This window comes from Solanum verrucosum, unplaced genomic scaffold (assembly GCF_900185275.1).
Source record: "Solanum verrucosum unplaced genomic scaffold, falcon-dt-bn FXZP01000163.1, whole genome shotgun sequence".
Classification (NCBI taxonomy): Eukaryota; Viridiplantae; Streptophyta; class Magnoliopsida; order Solanales; family Solanaceae; genus Solanum; species Solanum verrucosum.
The window spans coordinates 2,539,453-2,564,953 of record NW_026020379.1 but is presented as its reverse complement, the minus strand read 5'-3'; the positions used below and the strand labels follow the sequence as shown (position 1 = coordinate 2,564,953).

The 25,501-nt window shown below is 35.8% G+C and overlaps 1 protein-coding gene and 1 pseudogene across 2 annotated transcripts in view; both read right to left on the bottom strand.

The window, feature by feature from the left end:
- The window catches only part of LOC125839078 (peroxisomal membrane protein 11C-like), a 485,045-nt gene that overhangs the window by 20,355 nt on the left and 439,189 nt on the right, over positions 1-25,501 (bottom strand). The window lies entirely within an intron of this gene.
- Positions 14,911-15,452, bottom strand: LOC125839050 (gibberellin 20 oxidase 1-like; annotated as a pseudogene).

Below are 25,501 nucleotides of genomic sequence, written 5' to 3'. Positions count from 1 at the left end.
TTTGTTCGAAACTATCAATAAATCTGAAATATGTTGTGTTTCGCATTCAAAGAAAATAATTCGCCAATTCCTTTATGCAATATATCAGAATTGTGTTCATCCTTTTGTTTTTCCTTATTATTTGTTTTGAATCAGATATGTGGAAATAACTGATTCATGAAATATATATATTTTTTTAAACGAATAAAAAGGGTAAAATGAATGGAATAAGCGAGGTCATGTACATTTTTTTGAAATGATAAGTTAATGGAGAGAAGAAGTAGATTCTGTTATTGATTTATACATTTTTGTTTGTTCATTTTTTAACGAAAATGTAGTACTTGTCTTATGTGTACTATTATACTTTATTAAAGGAGAAGAATTTTGTCTTTAAATGAAGTACTAATCCTATGTATACTACTTTTCTTTATTAAAGAAGGATGAAATTTTGTTTTCTTTAGTGGGAAGAATATTTTTTTATAAACGTGATTTTGTTTCTTTTTATAAAAGAAATCTGTATTTTCTCATTAATTCCTTTCGTGAAATAACATATACAAATGTTTGCCTAAGTGAATATAGGTTTTTTTTAGTTCACTTCTTAATTATAAGAAGAAAAAAAACTTCCTTGAAAAAATGTGTAAAGGTTTTTTCTTATACTGAACTCTTTTTTTAAATGTTTTTATTTTGTTGGAAAACATTGGAAGAGTAATAAAAAAAGGGAAAAGAATTTTTTTTTATGTAGTACTGTAAGGTCATGTGCTTATATTATTTGTCACTTTTAAGGAAAAAGTGGAATACAATGAAATGACATCCACTTTTTAAGGAAATTGAACAGTAGTACTAGCATGTGATGGTCTTCCATTCTTTAAAGAAATTAAAAGAGTACTATTTTTCATTTTAAAGACATGTGAAAATTATATAAATAAAGGTATTATTTTTAATATGGTCAATTTTTTTTTTGAGTTTTGGACTTTAATATTTATTTATTTTTAACAGTCATATGCTGATATTTGAGTATATACAGTATGGTTTATATAAATAATTTATTTGGCCTTGAAAGAAATCGTTTAGTCCTTATGTTCCTTAAACAGTTCCTTGTCTTCTATGAGAAATTTGTGACATACGTTGTCGCATTAAATGGTATTAACCATATTTTTATTTTTGTTCCCATTTCAGATATGGACGAATGAGAACATGCTCAAATTACTCCAAGTGAGAGTTCTCAAAGTCGAGCAAAGGAAAAAGGTAGAAGAGCAAATCGTCGTAGGACATGTATCCTAGGGCGTGAAATTATATGAATTGGTGTCCCAAAGGCGACACAAAATCTGTTAACGAATCAAAGGGCCATTCGAAGGAAAAGAGAGAAGAAATTTAAAGAGTTTGAGTCTTTGAAGATGTCCCCTAATATTTCAGCACATGATTTTATTCACATTTTAAAAATAAAATGGACTGAACTGGTTGATTATAAGGAAATTTGATATTGGAGAGCCTTAGGTTATTTAACAGACGCTCTACATGAACCTTGGGGCAGTATGTTGACTGAAGTTTATCATGATATTTGGTCCACTCAGCCTTTTAAGGTGTATATTTGTTGCCCTGAAGACTTGTGAAAGGATTCTAGTTGTCACGGCCCAGATCGTCGTGATTAGCACCACACTAACTCTTCGGTGGGAGAACCATTACTACAACCCAAACTGAACAACTCAACCAAAAACTAAGGCATTTAAAGATACGGAAGCAGGTTTAAATGCTAAAGGAAAAATATAGTTTCCATAAACGCCAAAAGTCTAATCAAACGATTGCGAAAATAACATCTAGAACTTGAAAGTCAATGTATCAAAACTCTAAAAAGGATCATAAGTCTAAAGGAAATGGACACAACCCAATTAAACATAAGAAAATCTAAAGGAAATGGGCACAACCCAATTAAACATAAGAAAATCTAAAGGACTAGTGTAAGTCCGAAGATGTGGGCATAAACAAAAAGAGAACTCATGGCATCCTGGAATAACTGACCCACCCTTGAATTCGATTGATCACTGATCTTCTAGACGAGGTCTGTCAGTAGCCGCATGAAGATGCCCTGTACTCAACAAAGAAAGAGCAAGTGCAGTATCAGTACATAATCACAGTGTACTAGTAGGATCACACGGCTATCGCAATAGGTGAACATATATAAGTCATTATAACAATAATAAACATGCATATACCGAACATATACAATATCCATTATCACTTAGGATAACGTACAATTTCACAAATCTCAAGATATAAAGTCATGTCAAGTCAATGGTCCTCTCATGGAACCTATACCCAAACTGTTAGTGTGCTGGTACGTGGTACTCGATCTAAGTTAGTGTGTCGGACGTGACACCTGATCCATACATGCTCTAGAACGTGGCACCCAATCCAAGTTAGTGTGTTGGAACGTAACACCTGATCCATTAGCCACAATCACAATCGCAATGTACATTCTCATAATCATACAATCAAGTCATGATTCATGGCATACGATTATTCAATCATCCTCATTTACGATTAGTGTGATCAATAATGTAACATTCGCATACATACATGCATTATAATGAAGTAATTACTAACATACATCATACCAACATGAAATCACAACCATCACCTACCTCGAACAAAGCTTGAATCACCTAAGAAACTTGATTCTTCCCTTTTCAGATTCTTTCCGCTTGTTCTTGGTCTACAAACAATCAATATAACGTGAGGATCAATAAATAAGACCTAATTACCCAGATCATAATCAATAACACCAACCCTGGGTCAACCCTTGATCCCCATACCCAGATTAGGGCTATTTTCACCATAATTTTCAGATCAAACCCCCCCTCGATAATTACCCATGAATTTACATTCTATGGATCAAAAAATGGATTCGGGGAGTAAAACCTTACATTTAGCCTCAAGAATGGTGAAAAACTGCCAAGAATCGCATGGGGTCTTCTCCTAGATCTCAAAAACGAAAATTGTAGAATAATGGCGTTTTTGGGGTTTATTTCCGACTTAATTTGTGACTGGCCCATTATGGTGGCCCGCCCTGGTGGGATAAATTTTACCTTGGCGGCTTGCACATAAATGGAACGTCGTAATTAGAGTCTCAAACCCCCATTTCACAACACACCTTCATCCCATGACACTCAGAAATTACCCATTCACGCTAAGATCAGTTTCGGGAGTTCTACTTGCCCGAATTCGATTCCGTAAAGTCGTATGGGTTCCTTAACGTCTTAGCTATCTACTCATGAAATCAAATTTCTTGTTAAATCACCCAATCATTACCAGAATTCCCTAGACTCACATGACTCCGATTTCGTCCAAATCTGGACTAGGCTAGAAAATTTCAAGTTACTACGAAAAAGTTCTCCGGCCTAAAATTTTTCTCCGTTGGCTTTTTTATAATGACAGAAACAGGTCGTTACACTAGTCTTTAAAAAAATCTAGTAATTTATTATTGCTTATTTGCTTTACAATATATGGATTATGTAGTTTGTTTTTCCTTAACTTAAGTTATTAGACTTAAAAAATACTTGTTATTAAAGTCTTCAATATATATTAGTGTACACATCAAGAAATTAGTTTCAAATTTTGGTTAAATATTTATTCGTAGATGAGGATTGGATGCTTATGTGTCTTTTCGATTTTACATTAAATATGAAACCTTTATGAGAATTGATTTGCTTGAATGTGTATGTCACATGCATAATTGATTAGAAATTTTTTCCTTATTATATCTCGTAACAGACATCGCATCAAAAAATATTATTGCTAAAAAATTTGAAGGTTAACTTGACCCATAATAATATGTTTCTTCGCAATAATTGGAAACATTTGAAGGTTAACTTGACCCATAATAATAGCATCAAAACTTTTTCTGATATTACCCACCATGTTAAACTTGAAGATGAGTGTGTTGGTGCTACTAAAGTTGCTTCCAATACCTTTGTGACAGAGTCAAGAGGTACAAAATCATTCAAGATTCAAGTGCAAGAAAAATTGGAAAAGAAATGAGAAAGACACAAAAAGTGGAGAAGGACCCTCTAAGGAAAATAAGTCAAATTCCAAGAAAGGAAAATGATATTTCAAAAAGAGAGACAAGAGCAGAATGAAGTGCTACAATTGTCAAGTGCTGGGGTATTTTGCTCGTGAGTGTACTGAGCCAAAAAAATGTAGTATTTCTAAATGCATCTTTAAGTGCTACATATGTTTTCAATACTTCTTTACTAACTGAATCTTATCATATATAAATTGTAGACTTAGGATCCATCGACCACGTGAGTCAAGATCAAGAAGCGTTTGTGGAGCTTTGTCGAGTTTCATCTAAATCAAAGTGGATCTACGTAGGAAATAATGTCAAACTAGAAGTCAAAGGGATAGGCAGTTGCAAAGTGGACTTGTGTGGTGGTCGTTCTTTGATGTTGCATAACGTCCTATATGCTCTAGAGATTCAACAAAACTTAGTTTTTGTGTATGTTCTTTTAGACGTTGGTTTTGATTTGTTTTTTAGTCGTAATGGTGTTAGAATAGCTCTAGATAAATTTTTTAATATGGTTTTAGACTTTGTTATGATCGTTTTATCGTTTTAGATTGTTATCCTTTGACTTGGGGGTATTATGTTGATTGTTGTGTATTGACATGCTATTCAAGTAACAATGATATTGATGTTATTACATGGAATGCAATATTAGGTCATATAAGGTAAGATTGAATGAATAGGTTGGCAAAAGAAGGGAATTTAGGTTCTTTCACCAAAATTGATATGTCAACTTGTGAAAATTATCTTGCTGGAAAGATTACACGTAAACCATTTGGAGGCTAAAAGAGTTGAGTTCCCACTTCAATTAATTCATTCTGATGTTTTTAGGCCAATGAATGTGAGGGCAAGGTCATGTGCTACATACTTAATTACATTTATTGATGATTTCACGCGATTTGTTATGTCTATTTGATTTCTTATAAATCTGAAGCACTTGAGTGCTTTAAAAGATATATGAATGAAGTTGAAAATCAATTAGATAAAAGCATAAAGGCTTTAAGAACCGATCGAGGACGTGAATATTTGTCAAAATAATTTGAATAATTATGTACTGAAAAAGGTATTATCAGACAGTTAACTACTTCTTATACACCTCATCAAAATGGTGTAGCTGGAAAAGGAATAGAACATTATTGGACATGACTAGGTCAATAATGGCGTAGACAAATTTATCTATCTCTTTCTGGGAGATGCATTATTGACTGCGTCTTATATATTGAATAAGGCCTTTTAAATTAGTATCTTCGACTCCTTATGAACTTTGAGTTGGTCATAAAATAAACCTAAATGATCTATGACCTTAGGTTGTGCTGCATCTATCAAAGATCATCTTGGTGAGTTTGGTAAACTAAGTCTGAAAGGAAAAAAATGTATCTTTATAAAATACCCAAAACACTCCAAAAGATATATGTTCATTGAGGAATTGGAGGATGGAAGTATTATTGAAATTGTATCACAAGATGTCAGATTTTTAGAAAATGATTTTCCCAAAAAGGATGAAATTGATGAAGGTGAGCCTCTATACGAGATATTGAATTCAGAAGATCATATAATTTCTTCAGACATACTTGATAATTCAATGGATCAAGAAATGATATTTGGTCCAAGTGGGAGTTATGAATCCCAAAATCCTATTGAGGAATCTGAATTTCAAATACGTAAGAGTACAAGGTGTACCTAAATGATCTTATGAGATCGAGAATTATGTTTTTTTGGTATCTCTTACAGAATTGGATGAACCTAATTTTGTAACCGATGCCTTATCAAGCCCTAAAAGGGATGAATGGTTAAAAGCGATGAAAGAAGAATTAGAGTCCATGAAAACTAACAAAGTTTGGGATCTAGTTGACCTTCCTAAGGAATGTAAAGCTATTGGGAATAATGGATTCTAAAAGTTCAATGTAAATCGTATGGGTCAATACAGAAACACAAAGCACGATTTGTGGCAAAAGGTTTTACTGAAGAAGGTGGAAAAGACTGAGGAAACTTTTTCACCAGTTGTGAAGTTTACCTCCATATGATTACTTTTAGCTAATATTGTACGTTTAGATTTAGAATTACACCAAATGGATGTGAAGACCACTTTTCTCAATGGAGAATTAAATGAGGAAATCTACATGAAACAACCAGTAGGTTTCGTTGTTAAAGTCCAAGAAAAGACAGTTTGTAAATTAAAAAGATCAAATTATGGACTAAAACAATCTTCAATTTAGTGGTACCTGAGATTTCATAAGGAGTTGATGTCATTTGATTTCACCATGATCGATGAAGACCATGCATCTATGTGAAAAATCCAATAGAAATTTTGTAATTCTTTCTCTCTACATAGATGGAATTTTAATTAGCTAGAAATTATTTGGAGTTTGTAAAAACTGTCAAGTCATGACTTTCAAAATTATTTGATGTGAAATAAATGGGTGAAGCAGACTATATATTGGGTGTTAAGATCCAAAGGGATCGTTCCAAGAAATTTTTGAGTTTATCTCAAGAAACTTATATAAAGAAAATATTGGAACATTTTTGAATGAATAGTTGTCATGGATTCTCCTATAACAAGGGGTGAAACTTTAAACCTTGAAATGTGTCCAAAGACTGAAAAAGGAAAGGAAGACATTTCTCAAGTTCCTTATTCTAACGTTGTCGGGAGTTTGATATATGTTATGATGTGTACTCGCTCAGACATTTGTTATGTCGTGAGTCTGGTTAGAAGGTATCGATCCAATCCTGGAAGAGACTATTGGAAAGAAGTAAAGAGAATATTCCAATACTTAAAGGAAACTGCGGATCATACACTGTGTTATAGTGGATCTGATTTATTCATATGAGGTTATACAGATGCTGATCGGGCTGGTGATCGAAATAATAGAAAATCAACATTTGATTATGCTTTCTAACTGTCACGACCCGATCCTACACCCTGGACGTGGTCGGAACTCGAGAACCATCGAGAACCATTGCTGGTTCTCAAGCGAACCCTCATCCTGGCTGACTACAAGAGGAAGACTAACTCAAGCATACGAAGCTTAGAAACTAAATAAAATTCATGAAACTGAAATACAAAACTTTAACTCAAATGAAAAACTCTTAATATAAAAGCAATATTCAACTCGCCATAAAATAGGCAACTTAAGTCTTTAAAATATTTAATAAAATAAATGAATAATACAGACTTCTCAACTATACTGACTATATATGAAGCCTCTAACTGATAAAGATGGAAGTCGGGACAAGACCCGCAACATCCTGACTAAACTGAAAAGTAAATGAAATCCTCCGAAAACAAGGAGGCTCACCATAGCTAACTCGAACTTCCAGATGTATTAACGAAGATCCTGTTGATGATCCTGAATACTTATGTCTGCATCATGAAAAGATGCAGGCCAATTAGCTCAGTACGTGGAATGTATGAGCATGTAAGGGGAATTCTAAAACATAAACATAAGCTTGAAAGTTGATAAAAAGGAAACATACTTACCTCTTCTCAAACTTACTCAACTCAAGGAATACTCAAGGATTCTCAAAACTACTCAAACTTACTCAACTCATAAATACTCAACGATAAGATACTCAACTCAGAGATAAGATACTCAACTCAAAGATATGATAATTGACTCTGGGTACTCAACTCTATGGGTACTCAACTCTATATACTCAACTTGATATGACTGAGCTCATTTCAATATAAAGCAATTTAAAACAAGTGCAATATAAAGAAAAAGGAAAACTGTTTAAAACATGATGTCAACTCATAATCATAATATCATAAAAGACATACCATGCTCTCTCTCAAAGTCTACTTGTGCAATACATGAATGAAGTCCCATACTCCCATTCATACTAAGCAGAACCTATTGAGGAACCATGTAATTACTGTTGTGGGAGTTTCTCTAACCGACAACCATCACTTAATAGCTATAGTGATGATACAACGTTATCAGTCCCATGCTGCTCGAGCCATCCTACACCTTGCCGGGGTATAGGACCTGAACTACTAAGTGGATCCACTAGTCTATTGTGAAAAGAATTCATTTAAAACGTATGACCCTTTTCTACCCATGATGGCTACATGGTTTATGGAGACTTAACTTAATATGAACTCGCATCCCCATATCGGTTCTCAATACTACTCCCAAAAATATATTTAGCTCATATGTTTTAAAAACAACTTCTTCTGTGATTTGAGATTAGTGCTCAAAAACTTAGCTCAAAGGCTATCTTGGAAATCTCAGTTTCCGTTCTTATTTAAATGTGAAAACATTTTAATCTCTTTTGGGAATACATAGTCCTCATATACTTTTGAAGAAATGAACTTCAACTTTACTCTTTACTGAACTCAAAACTTAAGTCTTAAAACAAAGTTAAAACATTTGTAAAAGACTTCTTAAAATATGGTCTATGCAGAATGATGGACATGAACGACTCAATGCAAGGTTTTCAATAACCATAGATAGAACTCAATATTTGGAACTCAAGAACTTCAATGATACTACTCATTTCAAGAATGCTCAACTCAGAGGGATCATGCGAAATTATGAGCATGAACAACTCAACCCAATGACTCAAAGATACTTCTTATCTCAAGACTATTCGACTTATAATGTTCATGTGGAATTATGGGCATGAACAACTCAACTCATGGACTTCATGGGTAATAAGTAATAGTCCCATGATTAGGATTATAATCTCGGAGGGGTTAGAAACTTGATACTCAAGACTTAGAACTTGAAGATACTACTTCTTTCAAAGATACTAAACTGATGGAGTTCATGCAGAAGTTATTGGCATGAACGACTCGACTCGAGGGTCTACATAATAATATGGAACTCGTGAATACAACTCTTCTCATTCTATGACTTACTTCCTCAAAACTTAGTTCAAATCGATAGTTGATCTCAAAGGATTCACAATTGAACTCAAAGGCTTTCTTGAACTCTACTCTTAACTCTCTTCTTGAATGTGAATTATTAATTCAAGAGTTGTGGTTCATGATATGAATGATCTAGGTGATAGTTTAGACTCATGAATACATTCTCCTCACTCTCATTCTCACTTACTTGAGTTTTGAAACAAGTTAATAGAAATTGTAGAAGACTCCTCAGAAGGACTCAAAAGGACTGTCTCAAAATGATCGGAAAAACTCTTAAGACTTAACTCTTAACTTTTCTAAAAAAGATGAATTATTAATTCAAGGTTAGGATTCATGTTATGAATGATTTCTAAATGTTTAGAAGTAGTTTAGAGTGATTAGAATCAAAGGGAGTGAAAATACACTTAAAAGGGACTCAAACGGGACAACCGACGGAAAAGAAGTGGGGGCAGGTGACCCTGGTGCGTTCCAGGTGTGGGGTGCCAGACCCTAACTTCAGAGACTGCATATGGGCACACTTCAGGGGCACCGCCCCAGCCACTTGGGAGCATCTGGGGCGCTGCCCCAACCTTTCCCCAGGCCAAGTTCGACGAATTTCAGCTCTCATTTTCTGATCCAAAATCACTTTTAATTGATTTCTTTTCTCAAGATTTCCTTAGATTCAATCACCCAACCTAAGTACACACTAATACACTCAAAACAATCACTTTCATCTCAAGAAATCATCAAAACCCCAACAAAACAAGATTTAGAATGAACTTCAAGAACACCTATCAAGAACTTAAATCCTTCAACTTTTGAGAGTGAAATTATGATGAAAATAACATGTTTGGTGTGTGGGTGAACTAATCCAACACTATGGAAGCTTACATACCTCTTAGGGATCAACCCCATGGCAACAATCCGCAACAACTCTCAAGAATTTCGACGAACGTTTCGATCCTTTCTCTTTTCTCCTCTTCTCTCTTCTTCTTTTCTCTTCTTGAACTCTCAACTAAAACCCTAGGCATAAAATAGGATTATAAAACTGAACCTAATCAAATTAGACCCCTAAAATATTACTAAAAACGAGTTAAATTTGATTGGGTAAAGAAAAGACCAAAATACCCCTCTAAAATCCGGTTTTGACTTTCCTTGTCTAGACAACCCAACTTCAAATGTACATATCTCCCTCATACGATATCAAAACTGAGATAACTTGGTGGCGTTAGAAAGATAATTCAAAGATCTTCCCTACGGTATCTGGTATCACACCTAACTCATCTTGAGCTAGAAGTTATGGTCGTTTGAAGTCGACCCAAAACTCATACTTAGCTTAACCTGCAAAATTTCAGATTTTGCTATTTTCAATTTAATTCTTTTTGGAACTCAAGGTGCTACGTCTAGAGACCTTAACACTCAAGAAATTTTAAATTCCTTGCAAAAATCTCACTCACTACAAATAAGGGTTCGAGTCTTAATTCAAAAATTTCTGGGGTGTTACACTAACTACTTGGTGGTGCTATTTCATGAAAAAGCAAAAAGCAAAGTTGCACAACTCTTTAAACTATGGAATCTGAATTTGTGGCTTGTGCATATGCAGTACAAGAAGTTGTTAAGTTAAAGAGAATTTTTGAGTTTTTGAGTATTGTAAAGAATTCTAAGGGTCCCATGTATCTATATTATGATAGCCAAGTGGCTATCACATACACGAAATATAACATCCCGCCTTACAAAGAGCTAAATTTAGAAAGAACTAATTTGGGAAGAGTGAAATTTATAATTTTTTAACTTATGCTTAAGTTGTAAGTTTTATCAACTTCAAATGGCCAAAACTTTTAGTACAAGATGATTTAGGTGGCCCATAATATATAAAATGAAAGGTATTTGAATTCTCTTTCCAACTCCACCGAGTTTGTTAAATTTCGAGTTCGGGTGAGGGAGATATCCCCATTTGAAGTCAGTATCTCCAGTTAAGGAAAGTTACCCAAATTAATGAGGGGTATTTTGGTCTTTTCCTTAACCCATCAACTTAAAACATGTTTAGTAATATTTTAGGGGTCTAAAATGATTTGGGTCAGTTTTCACAATCCTAAATACAATTAGGGTGTTGAAAGGAGTTAAAGAAGAGAAAAGAGAAGAGGTTCAAGGTGTTCGTCAAGATTCGTGAGATTTGTCAAGGAATTAAGCCAAAGTAAGGTATGTAAGCTTTCATAGTGATGGTTGAGTTCTTGAGGCAAGGACCTTGTTAGTAAGAATTATTCATGAGCATTTTCGAGTAGATTTTCATATAAATAAGTTGAATAAATGAATCTAAGAGGGTTGGGAAGAAATCATTTGATTCTAGGCGAATTAGAGTCAGAAAACGAGAGAACAAAATTCGTCGTGTTTTTCAGGCAGGGGCTGGCGCACCACATCAGCAATGCGCCAGAAGTGACCTTCAGAAGTTTGAGGACTGGCTCCCCGCGCCACTCAGTGCGTCAGGGTCACCTGCCCCATCGTGTTTTCCATCGTTTGACCCGTCTGAGTTCTTTTAAGGTGTAACTTTACTCCTTTATGATTCTAACTACTCTAAACTACATCTAAAAATTGAGAGATCCTTCATAACATGAATCATAACCCTTGAATTCATAATTCAAATTCAAGGTAGAGTTAAGGGCAAAGTCTTGAGAGTTCTTTCGAGTCATTTTGAGAAGTCTCTTACAATATTTTAAAAAAAATTGTTTTAAGACCTGAGTACCTGAGTTTGAGGATGAGGAGAGTTTAGTTTTATTTTTCAAAATGAGTATATGGGAACTAAGTATTCCCAAGAGTAAATGTTTTACATTTAAAAGGAGCGGAAACATCGATTTCCAAATGAGTTCATGAGGAGTTTTTGAGTATAATCTCTTTTAAGAGAACCTTTTAAGTAATAATCTCAAAGTTTAAGGATGTTTTTTAAGCATATGAGCTGAGAATATTTTTGGGAGTAGCATTAAGCACCGATATGGGGACGAGCCCTTATAACTCAACGTCTTCATAAACCATGTATCCAACGCGGGTAGAAAGGGTCATACTGTTTAGATGATTCCTTATTGCCTTTTAATCATAGCTTAGTGGATCCACTTAGTTGAGCATGTCTTATACTACGGCAAGGTATAGGAATATTCTGGCAGCGTGGGCGAGACGTTGAATCATCACATAGCTCATAGTGATGGTTGTCGATTAGAGAATCTTCCAAATTGAGTTATTTTGTATTTTTACATACAAACTGCGTTATTATTGTATTTTTAAATACATTAAGTTGTTATATATTGTTTTAAATCCTTTATATAAATTTCATCTTTATTGTTGTTTTAATACTACATTGAGTTTAGTATCCATGAGTTGATGTGAGTATGTTTCCTTATTTCTAAGTTCAACTTTTTATATAATGTTCGGTATTTCCCCTTACATGTTCGTACATTCAATGTAATGATGCCATTTGGCATGCATAATTTCATGATGTACATACAGGAGATTAGGGTCATCAACATGCGTTTAGTTGATAACATAGCAGTTCGAGTTAGCTTTGGTGAGCCTCCTTGCTTCCGGAGGATCCTTTTTTTAATTTTTATCTATTTCAGTTTTGTTAGGATGATTGGTGGTCTTGTCCCGACATCCCTCATAGTATTATAGGCTTCATAGATAGATAGTAGTTTTTGATGAGTCTTTCTTTCATTTCTTTTGTTAATGTTTTAAAGATGGTGAGTTGAACACTTATGTTCATTTGAGTATTTTGAGTTAACTACTTTATTTATGAGTCGAGTTGTTTTTGTAATTCTATATCACTTGAGTAAGTCTTCTGCTGAGAGTTGAGCCAGGCCAAGGGTTCGCTTGAGGCCATCAATGGTTCTGGAATGGCGGCCACGTCTAAGGTGTAGGATCGGGGCGTTACAAACTTGGTTCAAAATGAATATATGGGAATTAAGTATTCTCAAGAGTAATTGTTTTTACATTTAAAATGAGCGGAAACATCGATTTCAAAATGAGTTCATGAGGAGTTTTTGTGTATAATCTCTTTTAAGAGAACCTTTTGAATAATAATCTCAAAGCTTGAGGATGAGGAAATGTTTTTGAACGTATAAGTTGAGTATATTTTTAGGAGTAGTATTGAGCACCGATATGGGGACGAGTTCATAGAACTCAAAATCCTCATAAACCATATAGCCAACGTGGGTAGAACGGGTCATACTTTTTAGATGATTCCTTATTGATTTTTAAGCATAGCTTAGTGGAGCAACTTAGTTGAGGATGTCTTATACTCTGAAAAGGTATAGGACAGTTCTGGCAACGTGGGCAAGACGATGTATCATCACATAGCTCATAGTGATGGTTGTCGGTTAGAGAATCTCCCAAATTGAGTTATTTTGTATCTTTACATACAGAGCGAGTTATTATTGTATTTTTAAATACATTGAGTTGTTATATATTATTTTAAATGATTTATATAAAGTGCATATTTATTATTATTTTTATGCTGCATTGAGTTGAGTATCCATGAGTTGAGGAACACTTGGCCCAATTGCTTCAATCATATCATATTAATTAATTTTGAAATCTTACACCTAAATGAAAATGATGCCAACCAGTAGCAAATAAAATGAAAGACTTGATTTTGAAAAGAGAGCAAAACAATGGCAAAATGAATTCGACGAGGATTCAAGTAGGAAGATTTAAGATGAGAAACAACAAAACATGACACTAACCATGCTAGAGATAAAATAAACTCAAACAAAGAAAAGAGGAGCAACAAAACCTGGATTAGTCAGTTTGTTAACCCATTTCATGCTTAGAACTTCACTAATCTGGACAAAACTTCAAAATTTTAACAAAATAAACACAAGATCAGGTACATAATGGAAACGATACAGTAAGGTACATGATCAAGGCATTTGAGAAAGAAAAGAGTAAACTACAGCATATCTCATAAAACTTTGTTCAAATTCAAACTTTTCTACTAACTAGTTAAATAATGATCATGCTGCATCTAAACAGAGAAACAGGGTCTTATTCGAGCTAGTAACAATATGCCCCAAAAAACCTATTTTAAATAATCAAACCACTAAAGAAAAGACAGCTTTCAACTCATGCCAAGGACAAGAAACACAACAGAATACATCATTTCAAACTAACAGATGACCCGCAAACGATAAACCTTTGTCCACAACTTCAATACGACCTTAAGTTTGAGAGGAACGAATTCAAATCATGCTAATATGATGACACTACCAATAAATAAGAACAAACATTACTGCTCAACCTCAAGCAAGAATCGAACAAGAAAAGATGACAAATAAGGTCTAATCAAAAACTCAAAACTGAACTATAATCTGCAGGCAACAAATCGAGTACAATACGACCAACAATTTATAGAATTGTATTGATAAAAACAAGACGCATAATCTTATTCTCATTTAGAATCAAACATACTGAAATAGAAACTATGATAAATTAAATTATAATGCTTAGATTGAAGACGAGCAGAACAAAGAAAAACTAAATGGGGGAGAAATTACCTTTTTTCGGGCAGCGAGACTAGGACAACGAGCTTGACCATGAAGCTTTTACACCAATATGAATTCGGTTACGAAAGAAGAGAATCAACACCAAAACATAAAAAAAAAGAAGTAGACCTCAGGTTGCCGATAAACCAAGGATTGGGAGAGTTTTTTTGTATCTTTCCCTCGTTTAGGATTTGTTGTTTTTTATGTCCAAAATCCTCTTCTTAAGAGGTGAGCTGCTGCCTTAAAATAGTGAAGATGAAAGCTTTATATAGACCGAAAAACTAAGGTCGATTGGTGTGTGGGGGGGGGGGGTAAACGAGTATTCAAATTTGAATTCCTTCGCTCCTTTTCAAGACAAAGGATAGGACTGTTAATCAGGCCTGCGACTCCGCGAAAAAGGGGTAAAAGGAGACGGCGACGTGATTGTTTAGGCTGCTAGGTTATGGGTTTCGCAGGGATGATTTCGCACCGGGTTTGCTGGGAAATATAGTCGATTGTCCTTACCCGAGATTTTTAAAACTTTCACCCAATGTTCTTTGGAAATACTCCTCAACTATGTGAGATGAGCCTTCTTGAGCAAAGTATAGTAAAAAGTGTCTCTTTCCAAGGAAGTTATGAAGAAAACCTTCCAGCAAAGCTACTGGCATAACCACAATGTTCACCAATTTTCCTTTGAGCTTTTTTCTTTTCATAGAGAGGCATGTCAAAGAACATGTCCATGTAACGATGAGCATTAGAGATGAGATTAGCATCAACTCCGTGGTTCACTATAAGAAAGAAACCATGACTCCTGCACGCTTCACCAACAAGCCTAGATGCTTGTTGGGCGGCAAAAGGGTCAGCAGAAAAGAAACCCCTTGAGTCAATAAGGGGAACATGAAGTTCTTGTGCTACAGCACAAGGCTTCTCGTCATCCGGACGTATATATTATATGAGAATTAATGTTGGACTAATTTTTCATATGGGATGCATAAAAAATCAATGGTTTTTCCTCACCAAGCATAGGTGATTTTTCATTTATGATTATACTATTAGTGGTCATTGCAAGCAAGGGTTTGGTGTTTTCTTTCTTGTGCAATATGTCAAAATGGGGAAAAGGATGTAGAAGTAGTTCATTGTGAGGAACCAAGATAAAGTATTATATAGGACTTAAGGATGCTTAGAAGTAGTTCATTGTGATGAGCCAAAATGAAGGATTATGTCACGCTCCGAGACTACACCCTGGGAGCGACTGGCACTCGAGAACCATTGCTGGCCCCAAGCGAACCCTTGGCCTGACATAACTCTTAGTGGAAGACTTAATCAATAATAAGCAGTGTAACACCCCTAAAATACTAGATCAACTCTTGTATGCCGATGCATCATTTCTTAATTACTACAATATGTTTTACTCTTATTTTGGGAACTTGAAATTTTGTGATAAATGCAACCTTGTTTAAAATAGATTGTGCTCGTAATTTAAGGTATTGTATGGGGGTATTTACGTAATTTTTTCTAGTTAAAATTACATATGAATTGAAAGTGTTCATAACAATTATATACATATAGGTGTATATGTATACATTTAGGGCAGCACACAATAAAATGGGGCAGCACCCTTTAGGGACAGTTGTATATGTGACTAAGCATCCTCATTAGACTATATTATCACACCTCCTCTTGTGATTTTCGTTTGGAACTGAAGTCCAAGAACATAAGAACATTTTCTAACCAGATTTTCATCAAAATCACAAGAGAAAACCTTGGTCCTTCTAGGTGGAAGTCGAGACATCCTACCTTTTGGTGAGTAATCAAAACTTGTTTTTTTGAAGCTGGGTAGTGTTTAGTAATTTTAGAATATCTCGTTCTGTATAACTTCTTTTGAGGTGAATAAATATGTTTTGGAAAGCTGATTCCTATACCTACAACTATTATGTTTATGGTAAACTCTAATTTAGCTATTAGGACTACGAAATAAGGGACGAAACCTATGACATGTTCTGTCCAGATTCTGGAATTTGAAATCCTGTATGTTCAACTGTTAGTGTTTTGTTTATATCTTTTTGTACAAAGCGTATTTTGTGGTGATTCTTGATTATTTTCAAGCTTAAAAGATGTACCTACATCTTTTATGAAGGATATAAATTCCATTTTTGCCGTTTTCTGTTTCAAATCTAAGTTGCGAGATGAAGTGCTTTTATTGGGCAGAATTTCTGTTTCGGGAGTATAGTCGTATTTGTACAAGTTAGGCTTACTTGTGATGATAACCCTGTGTTACGCCATCATTATTGAGCTACTAGAAAGTAAATAAGCAATTGAATTCATTTTTTAAAGGTTGTATATCCTCGTGTACGAGTTGAAGACTTTGATACGCTGGTTGGTCTACGATTTGAACTCGTGAAGTTGTGTTGGACTGTTTTTGTGCTAAAGAACTGAGGTTTGTGTTTAAACTTATACTTGTACTCTTTTTACCTGCTGGTATATCTGAAAGTTATCTTGGTACCTTGGTTACAACTTGTCACTTTGCATTGTCGTATTGATATTCTTTAATACATTAAAGAAGATTGTGTAACTCGCCCACTTGTACGGACTGTTTGATCACTTGGCACTCTTGTTGGGACCTTGTCCTTCTTGTGGCTGTGACTTTGTCACTCTTGGCATGCCTCTTGGTTTGGATCATTTGCCATCTTGACTCTGGATTTTTAGTCCGTCTTAAGAATGGAAGTTGTCCATTTTGAAGTACGAACTAGAAAGCCATTTTTAATATGGTTCTTGGTTCTCTTGATTATTGGGTTTTGACCCTTCTTGACACCTGCTCGTGCCTGGTGTGACGACATGATGTATATATTGGGTGAGCCTTGTTATTGAATTTCTTGAAAAGTTGTGTTATGAGCTTTCTTAACATTTGGACCTTTAAATATTGAACTTGATACTCCTTGTATATTGGTTACTTGATTTACTGATTTTGTTTCGATCGTGCTGCCCTTGACTTGAGAATGATAACTTGGTGAATTTGAGGGCTCCAAACCTATAGTTTGCACACCACTAAGCTATATGCTTAGCGATAGTTGTTTCTATCGTAGGGGGCTGTTCGCGATGATGCTTGAAGCTGGCCATTGATGATGGAGATTTTGAAAGCCTTAAGGAAGATCACATTTGCATATAGGCATCTATATTTTGTATAAACCTTGGGACTTGTACATGATCTTTGTGTTGTATATTTACATGAGATTTTGGGGGCTAATTTGGTCATATCACCATGGGTTGTAATATAAGTATGGTTATACATTTTTTAAAAATCTTTTTGGGGTGTGTAAACCCAAGTTTTGTAATATACTAATTTGCTATATGTCTTGAAAGTTGTGTGAAGTATGAGTTGGCTGATTTCGGTACTCAGAAGTGTAATATTCTTGTTATTTCACCTCGAGTGCCAGGTTAAAATATGCATGAAGATCTGGTCGGTTAATTATCTAGATTATTTTTTTATTTTTTGAGTTCGTTATGAATCTAATCCCTCTACTAGATTAAAATCAGTATGCCTCATTAATTGGTTTTGAATGTCGCGAGTATTTTAATTAGATTTCTTTTTTAAGTAGTGATACCGTTTTGAAAGGGTCGCTTCAAGCAGTCTCAAAAGATACTCATGCAAATAACTTAGAATGCCTTGAAATAAATATTCGTCTGGCCAAAAAGGCCACTCAAGTCTTAACATAAACAATTGAAAATGGAAAGACTAACAAATTATAGCTTTCCATCTATGAAGCCTCTAAAGCAATGAGGAATGTCGGGACAAGATCCCCGATCATCCTAAAAACTGTAATACTAAAAACAATGTAAAAATGGATCCTCCGAAAAGCAAGGAGGCTCACAAACTGACTCTGAGTGCTCAATTGGATCGACGAGGCGGTGGATGGTGACCCTCGTTACCTGTATCTGCATCATAAAATGATGCAGGCCAAATGGAATTAGTACATTAAATGTACAAGCATGCAAGGGGAAAACTAAACACGATATAAGATTGAACTGAATTCTGAAAGAACACTTACCCAAGATTTACTCAACTCTTCAATATACATATATAATAAAGTAATATAATTTTGTGGGAGTTTCTCTAATCGACAACCATCACTAGGAGTTATGTGATGATACAACGTCTCGCCCACGCTGCTAGAACTATCCTATAACTTGCTAGGATATAGAACACCTCAACTAAGTGGATCCACTAGTCTATGTGAAAAAGCATTAAGGAATCATCTAAAAAGTCTGACCCTTTATACCCACGTTGGCTACATGGTTTATGGGGACTTGAGTTATTATGGACTCGTCCCCATATCGGTGCTCAATAATACTCCAAAAAAATACTCAGCTCATATGTTTATAAACTTAACTCTTTCTCTGTGATTTGAGGTTATTACTCAAAAATCTTATCCCTTAAAATAGATGGAACTCAAAACTACTCATGAAAACTCGTTTGGAAATCAGTGTTTCCTCTCATCTTAAATGTGAAATTTTTTGCTCTTTGGGAGTACTTAGTCCTACATACACCAGTTTTAAAGAAATGAACTCGGCTATACTCTTTCTCAACTCAATGCTTAAGTCTTTTTAAAAAATGTTTAAAATGATTGTAATAGACTTTGAAAAGATTCTAAGAACTCTATTGACTTGACTCTTAGATCTACCTTGAATTTGATTTATGGATTGACGGGTCATGATCTCATGTTCTAGATGATATGATGATGTTTATACGTACCTTATGGTGTATAAATCAACTAGGAAAAAATGTACGATTCAAGGGAACTCAAACAGAAAGAAGCGGGAAATGGTAGGAGACCTGGCGACCCTGGCGCTCTAAATGGCGCTAGGCGCCAGATGGAAAACTTCAGAAATTAGGTAGGGGCGCTTTGAGTGGCGATGAGCCCCAGAGCCAAAACTACATAAGTTTATTTGGGGCGCTCTCAATGGCGCAGTGCCCCAGCCCCCTTCACCAGGTTTTTGATGAATTTTTTTTAAACTCTAAACCCTCTAGATTCAATTGGTTTCTTCCCCAAATGCTTCGAATTCGAATACACAACCGAGGTATACGAGAATCCAATCAATCAAGATCCCAATAGGAACTTCGACACAATCCATCAAGAACTCAATTTATATACTTTCAAGAACAAAATTTCACGGAATAAAATCATTATTGGCGCGTGGGTGAATGAACCCATTGCTATGTGATCTCACATACCTCGTGGGGATCAACCCTTGGCGAAATCCACAAGCTTATCTTCAAGAACGTGATGAATCCTTGCTTCTTCTCCTCTTTTGTCCTCTTCTTTTCTCTTCTCTCAAAACCCTAACTTAATTTTATGAAGCGTAAATTGAACTGATTCAGTTTAGACCACAAATTAATTATCAAAAACGAATATAATTAATTGGGAAGTGAAAAGACCATAATACCCTCCTAAAATCTGGTTGACTTTTCTTATCTAGACAGCCTGACTTCCAATGGGCATTTATCCCTCATACGAACTAAAAATTGAGCAAACTCAGTGGCGTTGGAAAGATATTTCAAATATCTTCCTTTCGGTATCTTGTAGCCTACCTAACTCATCCTATATTAAGAGTTATGGTCGTTTGAAGTTTACCCAAAACTCATACTTAGATCAACTTGTCAAACATTCCAAATTTGATTATTTCCAAAAATAGTGTTCTTTCAAATTCTAGTTCTTTCTAGTTCCTTCGAATAGAAAGGTGTTACAATATCTCCCCCTTGGGAACATTCATCCTTGAATGAGATTACTCTTACATGCTAAGGGTGTAACATTTAACATTAAGCTCAAACACCCAACAAGCAAATCTAACACATGCAATATATCAATTAAAGAGTACTAAAAGAGAATTAGTACCGCGATCTGGAATTTCTCTGGGCTCAAAGAGATCAGGATATCTCTTCTTCATGTCCTCCTCAGTCTTCGAAGTAGCTTTCTCAAAAAACTTATTTCTCTAAATAACTTTGATTGATGCTAATTCCTTGGTTCTCAACTTGCGAACCTGGCTGTCGAAAATCTTAACATGAATCTCCTCATAAGTAAGCTATCATTGATACCAATATCTTCAGTAGGTATGATAAGTGAAGGATCTCCCATGTATTCATTCAACATGGAAATATGAAATATCGGATGGACCGCTGCTAACTCCTGTGGTAGCTCCAACTCATAAGCTACATTATCAATCATTTTGTATATTCTGTAAGGGCCAATATACCGGTGGCTAAGCTTCCCCTTCTTACCAAATCTCATAACACCCTTCATGGGTGAAACTTTCACGTATACCCAATCATCTACTTCAACCTTTAACTCCCTTCTCCTAACATTTGGGTAGGATTTCTGATGACTCTGCGATGTTTTCAATCTCTCTTGAATAACTTTCACCTTCTTGATAACTTGATGAACTAAGTCTGGTCCTATCAATCCAGCTTCACCAACCTCAAACCATTCAATAGGAGATCTGCATCACCTCCGATAAAGAGTTTCATAAGGAGCCATGTGGATTCTAGAGTAGTAACTATTGTTATACGCAAACTCAATGAGGGGTAGGTGATCAACCCAATTACCCTTTAAATCAATCACGCAGGACCTCAACATATCTTCTAAGGTTTGAATAGTGCAATATACTTGACCATCTTTCTGAGGATGAAAAGCAGTACTCAAGTTCACCTTTCAACCTAAACTTTTTTGGAATGACTTCCAAAATTGTGCAGTAAATTGTGAACCTCTATCTAAAATAATGGAAACTGGAACTCTATAATGTCTTACTACCTTTTGAATATATAATCTGACATAATCCTCTGCTGAATGGTAGTCTTTGCTGGCAAAAACTGGGCTGATTTTGTCATTCAATCAACAATCACCCAAATGGTATCATGTTGCCTACGAGACCGTGGCAAACTAGTAATGAAGTCCATATTGATCATCTCCCACTTCCACTCTGGGATATCTATATTCTGAACAATACCATCGAACCTTTGATGGTCTACTTTAACTTGTTGACAATTCGGGCATTTAGCAAGAACTTAACAATACCCTTCTTCATACTATCCCACCAATATACTCCTCCCAAGTCATGATACATCTTTGTGTAAACCAGATGAATGAAATATCTGGAGCTATGAGCTTCCTCCATGATCCTTTCTTGGAGTTCATCCACCCTTGGTACACACAACCTACCTTGATACCTCAATACACCATCTCCCCCTTGTTTAAAAGCTATCACATTTTGCTTATGAAAATTTGCCTTCAAATCAAGAAAAATAGGAATTTGGTCTTGTTTCTCTATAACTTCAGACACTAATGATGATTCAGCCACATTTATCACCACCACTCCTCCTTCTGTGGAATCCATTACTCAAACTCTTAACCGTGCAAGTCTGTGCACATCTTTTGCTAACTCTCTCTTTCTTTCTCAACATGGGCGGTACTACCCATAGACAACCTACTCAAGGCATCTACAACAACCTTAGTCTTACTTGGGTGGCATAGAATACTGATGTCATCATCCTTGAGTAACTCTAATCACCTAAGCTATTTCTGAATAAAAACATACTGGCAACTCTTGTGATCGGTGAACACATCCACATGAACACCATAAAGATAATGACGCCAAAATTTTAAAGCATATACTACGGCAGCCAACTTTAGATCATTGGTTGGATAATTCTTCTCGTGAACTTTCAGCTCTCTGGAGGCATAATCTATAACTTTACCATTCTAGATTAACACACAACCCAAACCAACTCTAGACGCATCACAATTTACAACAAAGCCTTGCGTATCCTCTGGTAAGGTCAATACTAGGGCAGTAGTCAACCTAGTTTTCAATTACTGAAAGCTTTTCTCACAAGCTTCAAACCATTGAAACTTCACTATTTTCTGAGTCAACTTGGTCAAAGGGGAGGAAATAGATGAGAGCCCCTCTATGAACCTTCTATAATATCCAGCCGACCCCAAGAAATTCCTAATATCAGTTGGAGATGTGGGTCTCGGCAAATTCTGCACTCCCTCTATTTTCTGGATATCAACTCTAATTTCATCACTGAAAACAATGTGGCCTAAGAATGCTAGAGACCCAATCCAAAACTCACATTTAGAGAAAATAGAGTACTACTTTGTATCCTTTAGCGTTTGGAGAACTATTTGAGATGGCTAGTATGATCTTCCTTATTCCTTGAACAAATTAGAATGTCATCAATGAACACGATAACAAACATATCCAAATAAGACTTGAATAATCTATATATAAGGTCCATGAATGATGTAGGCGCATTGGTTGTACTGAACGACATGACCAGAAACTCATAATAACCATAACGGGTCATGAAAATAGTCTTTGGAATATCACATTTCTTACTCTTAACTGATTGTAGCCAGATCTGAGGTCTATCTTGGAAAAAAAAGTGGCACCCTAAAGTTGATCAAAGAGATTATCAATTCTTGGAAGAGGATATTTATTCTTGATAGTAACCTTGTTCAATTGATGGTAGTCTATAATCATTCTAAGAGAACCATCCTTCTTCTTCACAAATAAGACCAGAGCACCCCAAGGTGAGACACTTGGTCGAATAAAGCCCTTCTCAAGGAGATCTTTCAACTGCTTTTTAGCTCTTTTAACTCTGTTGGTGCCATCATATATGGTAGAATAGATATAAGACGAGTATTGGGAAGATGATCTATACTGAAATCTATGTATCTCTTAGGAAGGACTTCGGGAAGATCATTTGGAAAGACCTCTGGAAATTCACTCACAACTGGAACTGACTCAATAGGAGGTGTCTCAACACTAGAATCATTAACCTTTACTAAGTGATAGACACACCCCTTGGAAACAAACTTTCTCGCCTTACGGTATGAAATGAAAAAACCCTTAAGCACTACTGATCTGCTACTCCATTCTATAATTGGCTCATTAGGAATTCAGAACTTAACAACTCGAGTTCTACAATCAATAAAGGCATAACATACATGAAGCCAGTCCATACCCTAAATAACATCAAAATCTACCATGTCTAACTCAACTAAAGCAACCATGGTGCTCTTGTTATAAACGGAAATAACACAATCACGATAGACTCTCTAAGCTAGAATAGACTTACCAATAGGTGTAGAAACACTAAAGGGCTCACAAAGTTTCTCAAGAAGAACATCAAAATTCATCGCAACATATGGAGTCACAAAATATACACTCGCCTCTAGATCTAGCAAGGCATAAACATCAAAAGTAAAGTTTTTGATCATACTAGTGACAACATCTAGAGAATTTTCTTGCTCTTGATGACTAGTGATTGCATATTAGCAGTTTGCTTCTCTGCCAGTCCCTGAAGTAGCTCCTCTAGGTGTAGCCTGGTCTTGTGGAGTAATTGAAGAAGATTGGGCTCTCTTGCCCTTATTACCATTTCCTTGCCTGTTCTTAGGATACTCTTTCATGATGTGACCCTCGTGACCACACTTGAAACAACCAATAGAGCCATCACGACACACACTTGTGTGGTTCCTACCTCACGTAGCACATGTAGGAGCCCAATTACCTCCTTGTGCCACAACACCCTGAGACTCAGCAGGTCTAGCTTTGAAATTTTGCGAATTCTGACTACTAGGCTCACCTTTGTAATTCGGTGCAGGTGTACTAGTAGATGATGGAGCCGGTCTCTTTTTCTTAAATTGAAAGGAAGACCGGTTCACATTACTACTTTGCTGCCCGGACTCATTCCCTGTCATAGCTTTCTTGTTTCTAAATTCTTCTCTATTCCTCAGCTTTTCTTCCTAAGCCTGCTGCACATAAACCAGAAGTCTCACTATTTCCATGTCCCTTATAAGCATCACTGCCTTGCCCTTTTTACTTTAAAGACGAGAGAACCCAGCAACAAACAGACTTATCTTGCTCCTCATCTCAGCAACTATCTCCGGAGCATATCAGGAAAGTTGTGTAAACTTCAAACTGTACTCATGAACATTCATAGGTTCCTGTGTAAGGGTAAGGAATTCCTGTACCTTGGCTTCTCTTAGCTCACATGGAAAGAAACTGCCCAAGAAATCACTCTCGAACACAATCCAACTCAAAACTGGTGCATCGTCAACCCTACTCTTCTTCCACTAGTCAAACCAAGTCCTCGTATTACACTTCAGTTGATAGGAAGCTAGTTCCACTTGCTTAGCATCGGCAACATGCATAACCTCAAACATCTTTTGCAGTTCCTTTATAAAATTTCCCGGATCCTCTACGGTGCTTGAACCCTTGAAGCTTGGAGGATTCATCCTCAAGAACTCATGGATCCTTGAAGTATGAGCCGATTCCTGTCTAGCCCCTCTTTGTTGTCCAACTTGGTTGGTCACATCTTGACTTAGCATTTGGATTGCTTCATGAAATTCAACATTAGTGACTTCTCCTTGAGGTTGCACTTCTGGGGCATTAGATACCCCTTGCTCTTCAACTTTCCTCCTAGCAGGATGACCTCAGACAGCTCTTCGTGGAGGCATGATCTGAAAGACATGCGCAAGCACGAGTTAGAAGGAAACTTTACAGAGATTAATCTATCACACAAAATGAATATGAAAGAAGTGAGATAGTTCCTAAATGTTGCAACCTCGTAATTTTAGATGTGGCGTGCTTCACACCGATAACAATGACTCTACAGACACAACTTCATAGATTCCCTAGGACTCTTGAACTCTGTGCTCTGATATAAAGTTTTTCATACCCCGAGCCTACACCCTGGGTGTGAATGGCACTCGAGAGCCATTGTTGGCCCCAAATGAACGGTCGGCCTGGCTTAACTATTAGCGGAAGACTTAAACCACAATAAGCAACCTCAAAATATACTCATGCAAATAACTTAGAATGCCTTGAAATAAATATATGTCTGGCCAAAATGGCAACTCAAGTTTTAACATAAACAATTAAAAATGGAATAACTAACGAACTATATCTATCCGTCTATGAAGCATCGAAAATAATGAAGGATGTCAGGATAAGACCCCCGATCATCCTAACAACTGAGATACTTAAAACAATGTAAAAAGGGATCCTCTGGAAAGCAATGAGGCTCACAGACTGACTTTGAGTGCTCAATTGGAT